This window comes from Cetorhinus maximus, chromosome 22 (assembly GCF_964194155.1).
Source record: "Cetorhinus maximus chromosome 22, sCetMax3.hap1.1, whole genome shotgun sequence".
Classification (NCBI taxonomy): Eukaryota; Metazoa; Chordata; class Chondrichthyes; order Lamniformes; family Cetorhinidae; genus Cetorhinus; species Cetorhinus maximus.
In genome coordinates this window covers 6233244-6238769 of record NC_135900.1, presented here as the reverse complement: position 1 = coordinate 6238769, position 5526 = coordinate 6233244, and the positions used below count along the sequence as shown (strand labels likewise).

The 5526-nt window shown below is 62.1% G+C and overlaps 1 protein-coding gene across 4 annotated transcripts in view; it reads right to left on the bottom strand.

The window, feature by feature from the left end:
- ppfibp1b (PPFIA binding protein 1b) overlaps positions 1 to 3516 on the bottom strand; it is a 151040-nt gene extending 147524 nt beyond the window's left edge. For all 4 annotated transcript variants that reach the window (XM_078567690.1, XM_078567695.1, XM_078567697.1 and 1 more), the window contains exon 1: positions 3332 to 3516. The gene's annotated coding sequence lies outside the window, so the exon portion shown is untranslated. The remainder of the gene's footprint in view (positions 1 to 3331) is intronic.
- Positions 3517 to 5526: the final 2010 nt, after the last annotated feature.

Genomic DNA, 5526 nt, shown 5'->3' with positions numbered 1-5526 from the left:
GAGGGTGAGCGGGTGAGGGTGAGCGGGTGAGGGTGAGCGGGTGAGGGTGAGCGGGTGAGGGTGAGCGGTTGAGGGGGTGGGTGAGGGTGTGAGGGGGGAGGGTGGGTGAGGGTGAGCAGGTGAGGGGGTGAGGGTGAGGGGGTGAGGGTGAGCAGGTGAGGGGGGTGAGAGTGAGGGGGTGAGAGTGAGGGGGTGAGAGTGTGAGGGGGTGAGAGTGTGAGGGGGTGAGAGTGTGAGGGGGTGAGAGTGTGAGGGGGTGAGAGTGTGAGGGGGAGAGAGTGTGAGGGGGAGAGAGTGTGAGGGGGAGAGAGTGTGAGGGGGGGGAGGGTGAGGGGGTGGGGTGAGGGTGAGGAGGGTGAGGGGGTGGGGTGAGGAGGGTGAGGGGGTGGAGTGGGGGTGAGGGTGGGGGGGTGAGGGTGGGGGGGTGAGGGTGGGGGGGTGAGGGTGAGGGGGTGAGGGTGAGGGGGGTGAGGGTGAGGGTGGTGAGGGGGTGGGGGGGTGAGGGTGAGAGGGTGAGGTGGATGAGGGTGAGGGGGGTGAGGGGTGTGAGGGTGAGGGGGTGAGGGTGAGGCAGGTGAGGGGGGAGGCTGAGGGGGTAAGGGGGAGGGGGGTGAGGGGGGTGAGGTGGGTGAGGGAGGGGGTGAGGGTGAGTGGGGTGAGGGTGAGGGTTGGGTGAGGGGGTGAGGGTGAGGGGGGGTGAGGGTGAGGGGGGTGAGGGTGAGGGGGGTGAGGGTGAGGGGGGTGAGGGTGAGTGAGGGTGAGGGGGGTGAGGGTGAGGGGGGTGAGGCTGAGGGGGTGAGGCTGAGGGGGTGAGGCTGAGGGGGTGAGGCTGAGGGGGTGAGGCTGAGGGGGTGAGGCTGAGGGGGTGAGGCTGAGGGGGTGAGGCTGAGGGGGGTGAAGGTGAGGGGGGGTGAGGAGGGTGAGGGGGGGTGAGGGTGAGGAGGGGGTGAGGGTGAGGGGGTGAGGGTGGAGGTGAGGGTGAGGGTGAGGGGGTGAGGGTGAGGGGGGTGAGGGTGAGGGGGGTGAGGGTGGGGGGTGAGGGTGAGGGGGTGAGGGTGGGGGGGTGAGGGTGAGGGGGGTGAGGGTGAGGGTGGTGAGGGGGTGGGGGGGTGAGGGTGAGAGGGTGAGGTGGATGAGGGTGAGGGGGGTGAGGGGTGTGAGGGTGAGGGTGAGGCGGGTGAGGGTGAGGGGGGTGAGGGTGAGGGGGTAAGGGGGAGGGGGGTGAGGGGGGTGAGGGAGGGGGTGAGGGTGAGTGGGGTGAGGGGTGGGTGAGGGGGTGAGGGTGAGTGAGGGTGAGGGGGGTGAGGGTGAGGGTGGGGGGGTGAGGGTGAGGGTGAGGGGGGGTGAGGCGGGTGAGGGTGAGGGGGGTGAGGGTGAGGGGGGTGAGGCTGAGGGGGGTGAAGGTGAGGGGGTGAGGAGGGTGAGGGGGTGAGGATGAGGAGGGGGTGAGGGTGAGGGGGGTGAGGGGGGTGAGGGGTGGGGGTGAGGGGGGTGAGGGTGAGGGGGTGAGGGTGAGGGGGGTGAGGGTGAGGGGGGTGAGGGTGAGGGGGTGAGGGTGAGGGGGTGAGGGTGAGGGGGGTGAGTGTGTGAGGGTGAGGGTGTGAGGGGGGTGAGGGTGGTAAGGGTGAGGAGGTGAGGGTGAGGGGGTGAGGGTGAGGAGGGGGTGAGGGTGAGGGGGGTGAGGGGGTGAGGGGGTGGGGGTGAGGGTGAGGAGGGTGAGGGGGGTGAGGGTGAGGGGGTGAGGGTGAGGGGGGTGAGCGTGTGAGGGGGTGAGGGTGAGGGGGGTGAGGGTGAGGGTGAGGGGGGTGAGGGTGAGGGGGGTGAGGGTGAGGGGGGTGAGGGTGGTGAGGGGGTGAGTGTGAGGGGGGTGAGGGTGAGGGGGTGAGGGTGTGAGGGTGAGGGGGGTGAGGGTGTGAGTGTGAGGGGGGTGAGGGTGAGGGGGGTGAGGGTGAGGGGGGTGAGGGTGAGGGGGGTGAGGGTGAGGAGGGTGAGGGTGAGGGGGGTGAGGGTGAGGGGGTGAGGGTGAGGGGGGTGAGTGTGTGAGGGTGAGGGGGGTGAGGGTGAGGGGGTGAGTGTGAGGGGGGTGAGGGTGAGGGGGGTGAGGGTGAGGGGGGTGAGGGTGAGGGGGGTGAGGGTGAGGGGGTGAGGGTGGGGGTGAGGGTGGGGGTGAGGGGGGTGAGGGGTGAGGTTGAGGGGGGTGAGGGTGAGGGGCATGAGGGTGAGGGGGGTGAGGGTGAGGGGGGTGAGGGTGAGGGGGTGAGTGTGAGGGTGAGGGGATGAGGGTGAGGGTGAGGGGGGTGAGTGTGAGGGGGGTGAGGGTGAGGGGGGTGAGGGTGAGGAGGGTGAGGGTGGTGAGGGTGAGGGGGTGAGGGTGAGGGGGGTGAGCGTGTGAGGGGGTGAGGGTGAGGGGGGTGAGGGTGAGGGGGTGAGTGTGAGGGGGTGAGGGTGAGGGGGGTGAGGGTGAGGGGGGTGAGGGTGAGGGGGGTGAGGGTGAGGGGGGTGAGGGTGATGGGGTGAGTGTGAGGGGGTGAGGGTGGGGGTGAGGGGGGTGAGGGTGAGGGGGTGAGCGTGAGGGGGGTGAGGGTGAGGGGTGAGGTTGAGGGGGGTGAGGGTGAGGGGCGTGAGGGTGAGGGGGGTGAGGGTGAGGGGGGTGAGGGTGAGGGGGGTGAGGGTGAGGGGGGTGAGGGTGAGGGGGTGAGTGTGAGGGGGGTGAGGGTGAGGGGGGTGAGGGTGGTGAGGGTGAGGGGGGTGAGGGTGAGGGGGGTGAGGGTGAGGGGGGTGAGGGTGAGGGGGGTGAGGGTGAGGGGGGTGAGGGTGAGGGGGGTGAGGGTGAGGGGGGTGAGGGTGAGGGGGGTGAGGGTGAGGGGGGTGAGGGTGAGGGGGGTGAGGGTGAGGGGGGTGAGGGTGAGGGGGGTGAGGGTGAGGGGGGTGAGGGTGAGGGGGGTGAGGGTGAGGGGGGTGAGGGTGAGGGGGGTGAGGGTGAGGGGGGTGAGGGTGAGGGGGGTGAGGGTGAGGGGGGTGAGGGTGAGGGGGGTGAGGGTGAGGGGGGTGAGGGTGAGGGGGGTGAGGGTGAGGGGGGTGAGGGTGAGGGGGGTGAGGGTGAGGGGGGTGAGGGTGAGTTCCCCCCCCCCTCACTAACCCTGACTAACACTTTCCCTGATGCACCAGGAGCAGGAGCGCGCGCTCCACCGGCCCCGGGCACGCGCGCCTGTCTTAACGGTTCCTCCTGTCCGGCCGGAGCCCGGGGCTCCCAGACCGTCCGCCCCGTCCGCCCAACTCAACCCAACCCAACCGGCCCGGGGACCCCTCCCGGGACCCCCGCCGCACCCACCTGCCACAGCCAGAGACCCGCTCTCGGAAGGAGGGCGGCGACGGCACCAGCGCTCGATGGAGACGCCCGCGAGGGTTGGAATGAGAGAGAGAGAGAGAGACACCGGGCACCGCCGCCGCCGCCGGTACCACACTCACCCACCCGGCCACCGCTGCCGCCTCACCGCTAGCCGCCCCTCATCACGTGACGTCCAGCAAGTCCCGCCCACCCCCACATGTCGCCAGCGATTGGCCGGCTGCCAGCCCCGCCTTCGGACACCATCTCTCATCTAATTGGGCGCGGGATCCGTCCGTCTGGAGCAGGGGGGCGTGGTCTGGGCGGGGCTCCCCGCGGCTGTCACGTGGCGCTGGCATTCCTCGGCAGAGGTCAGTGGGGAATGTGTGGGAGTGTGAGCTGAGCAGGGCAGGGCCAGCAAAAGGCAAAGAAGGCAGGGGGCGGGGGGTGGGGGACAATGCTCTGTGCAACTTCTTTAGGGATTAAAAAAATGTATAATCATCAGAATGCGTAATTGAAAAAGACTAATTTGCAGAGTTATGGGAGAAAATTCTGCAGTGTGTGACTAATGGATAACTTGTTCAAGAGTGCGAAAGCCAAATATTGCTGGAAATCTGAAATAAAAACAAAAAAAATGCTGGGAATACTCAGCAGGTCTGGCCACGTCTTTGGAAAACAGAGTTAACATTTCAGGTCAGTGACCTTTCATCCGACCAGAACCCCTTTTTCACAGGGCCAGCACAGGCACGATGGGCTGAATGGTCTCCTTCGGTGCTACAAGACTCTACGATACCTGATTTCCTTTTGAAAGCTACGGTCAAATCTGTTTCTACCCTTTTATGACTGCATTCCAGATTGCAACAATTCATTCAGCAAAAAGAATTCACTTCATCTCCACCAATCACCTTAAACCTGTACAAAGCGAAATACCGTAGATGCTGGAAATCTGAAATAAAAACAGAAAATGCTGGAAACACTCAGCAGACCTGGTATCGACCTGAAACCTTAACTCTGTTTCTCTCTCCGCAGACGCTGCTTGAGAAAATGCTGGGAAGACTCAAGCAGCGTCTGTGGAGAGAGTTAACTTTTCCAGTCAATACCAGATTTGCTGAGCATTTCCAGCATTTTCTGTGGAAACGGTATCCTCTTCTTTACTCTGTCAGACCCGTCATCATTTTGAAAACCTCAATTAAATCTTCCATTAACTTTTTCTGCTCGAATAATTCGAGGCTTTTTTTTAGTCTCTCCACATAGCCAAAGCCTCTCATCGCTGGTGTTGTTTTGGTAAATCTCTGCCATACCCTCAACAGGGTGGTTTTTCCTAAAACTCGGCCTTGGTATGTGGGCATCGCCGGCAAGGCAGGGTTTATTGCCCATCCCTAACTGCCCTTGACATTCGTTTAAAAGAGTTGTGCCCAGAATTAGACACAAGACTCTGGCTGTGAGTCATGGAGCCATAGAAGCCTACTGCACAGAAAAAGGCCCTTCGGCCCATCGAGTCTGCGCCGGTCAAACAAGTACCTAACTATTCTAATCCCATTTCCCAGCACTTTGTTAACACTGGAAAAAGAACCACGATTTTCAGAAACGGAGGAATCTCCCACCCTAATCACAGCAATTTTGAAGAATTATTTGTTTAAAGTGAAAATTATGTGGCCGCGCAGAAGTTGCACTTTTATTTGCCTTAACAATGGTGTATCAACTGAGACCTTGAACGGTGCTTTTTCACACTAATGCCAATTTACACAACAAACAAACGTGGCTTAAAACTGAGATACGAGTTGATGGATTAGCGGGACATAACTAAGACTGGAATGTCCTGCACAATACAAACTATTTGAGAGCTATGTGAGTGTGTGAGCTGCGGCTCAGTCGGTACCACTCTTGCCTCTGAGTCAGAAGGGTTCAAGTCCCACTCCAGGACTTAAGTGTAAAAATCAAAGCAGACAACCTAAATCAATATTGAAAGAATGCTGCACTGTCAGAGGCGCTGACGTTTGGATGAGACGTTAAACTGAGGCCTGGTATAGCCTCCCAGGTGCGTGTAAAAGTTCCCATGTCACTATTTTGAGGAAATGCGGAGGAGTTCCCCCTGGTGCCCCGGTAAATATTTATCCTTCAATCAACATCACAAAAATAGATAATCAGGTCATTGTCACATTGCTGTTTGTGGGAGCTTATTTTGTGCAAATTGGCTGCCA